Raw genomic sequence first — 2431 nt, 5'->3', positions numbered from 1 at the left:
ACTAAGGCTCACCAAACTGGACAAGCCAAGTCTACAAGGCCAAAACCGACCGAGCCAAAGGGTGAACAAGAAGAAAACCTAGCGATATTGGAAATGAGAAAAGAGTGTTTGAGCCATCCATTGTAAGAAAGCTGACTTGATACAATAGTCTGTCACGTAGCGGAGCCAACCCAATGAAAGAGCCAATTCCATAAAGTATCTTTGACCACCCAACAGAGAACTAGAGACTACTTACTAGAGATTGAAGATGGTCAAAGATTGGATAAGCCAACCGAACCCTACTGACCAAATTAAGTCAACCGAACTGATCTGGTCTAGCCAAATTAACTATGATTCGTCAGAAGACAACCAGACGATAAGTTGTCGAGTGTAAAATACTAAAAGTACCCCAATACAAAACCCCCCAAATGTAGATAAAAAAAATGATATCACAATTGAATTACATCCTTTACAAAAGTAAGTAGCAGAGATACAAAAAAGAATGAGTCAAAAGAATAATTATTTAGCAATGCATTCAGTAGTACTTCCTTTGGAAATGACCCTTTTATTTATAAATTGTAGGGATGGTCTAGTAAATTACATGATTGTCCATCACTTAGTGGAAATGTTACAATAAATTTATGAGTCATTACACATTTACATATTTGTAACCGACTTTGACATTTTTTTACCACGGTAAATACTGTTAGCATTGTTCCACATATGCAGCAACTGTTTCTGCACCGTTGCATATTCATAACTACTCAGTTTGGTTGTTTGGTCTTTGCTTGGCCGGTTATGGGCATTCGACCGACTGAAAGATTCTCAGTCGACATTTATGAGGGGATTCGTCGTGAATATTCATTGTTATCATGAAGGATTATTTCATCAGTCAGAGAGCGTGCATCAACGTAATTTGATAGACAATCTTCCTTCTGATGATAAATCTTCATAGGAGGCCAAGTTACAGTTTTGCTAAGCGATCGTTGATCTTGTGAATGCATTTGTGTAGGTTAAGTTGTTATTGGTCTAATGTGTGGTGTTCTGCAGTTTTGGTTGGCCCATGGTTCGATAAATCGAAATGATGTCAGATGACTCGATCCTTTGATGCCTTCTTCGCGTGATCCGTGACGAGATTTGTGCAGTCACATTTTCAATATACAATAATAATATTGATTATGATTATAAAAATAATTTTAATTTTTAAATTAAATTATTGAAAGATGAACATTTAAAATATCAATTAAGATAAAATAAGTTTATTTATTTTTAATATCAAATGTTTTATATAAATTTTTATTGAAATATTTGCTAAAAATTAAATAATTAATTATATGCGTTACTATAATATCATTCGATTTTGAAGACTAATTTCATCGACACATATAATGTATTTGTTAAGCATCAAATAAATAATTATGGTTTTTAGTAAGAATTCAAATTTTTACATAATCATAGGCATGAGACATGATAACCAAATATCAAACAAAATAGATTTTCTTTTCAAATTTATAATTACGACGCATTTCTTATTCAAATTAAAAAAAATAATAAACATTATTTGAAAGTTAAATTTCAAATTAAGTAATTTTATTTTTTAAATTACAATTATGCATTATGATTTGTTATAGGTCTCTAATGTATTTGATTTCATATTATGTCTTGTGGTTATATGACTCCTCATGTGATAGTGAGAAGATGAGTATAATAAAAGAGTGTTAGACATCAATGATTGATAGATTTCAGTGGTGGTCAATCATTAAGAAGTGTTGGACAATGATCATATTGAAATCTCATAATTTAGGCGATCAATAACATGGATATCAATTGCTAATGACAAATACACATTATATGATCACTACTAGCACGCATCGAGCAATGGTTGATAGAGAATATTAACAGTCAAATGATAGTGGAGTATTGGCTCGAGTACTCTCTTTGTAGTTGAGAAGACAAATAAGATGATGTTAGTTATTATAGGATAATTGTACATCAAAAAGAACTAGCAGAGATCTAGCGATCCATAAAAGAAGAATAAGATGGAGGCAGTTCCACTAAGGCTCACCAAACTGGACAAGCCAAGTCTACAAGGCCAAAACCGACCGAGCCAAAGGGTGAACAAGAAGAAAACCTAGCGATATTGGAAATGAGAAAAGAGTGTTTGAGCCATCCATTGTAAGAAAGCTGACTTGATACAATAGTCTGTCACGTAGCGGAGCCAACCCAATGAAAGAGCCAATTCCATAAAGTATCTTTGACCACCCAACAGAGAACTAGAGACTACTTACTAGAGATTGAAGATGGTCAAAGATTGGATAAGCCAACCGAACCCTACTGACCAAATTAAGTCAACCGAACTGATCTGGTCTAGCCAAATTAACTATGATTCGTCAGAAGACAACCAGACGATAAGTTGTCGAGTGTAAAATACTAAAAGTACCCCAATACAAAA

This window comes from Phalaenopsis equestris, unplaced genomic scaffold, assembly GCF_001263595.1.
Source record: "Phalaenopsis equestris unplaced genomic scaffold, ASM126359v1 Scaffold000002, whole genome shotgun sequence".
NCBI classification, from domain to species: domain Eukaryota; kingdom Viridiplantae; phylum Streptophyta; class Magnoliopsida; order Asparagales; family Orchidaceae; genus Phalaenopsis; species Phalaenopsis equestris.
Note: the sequence above shows the minus strand (reverse complement) of the source record.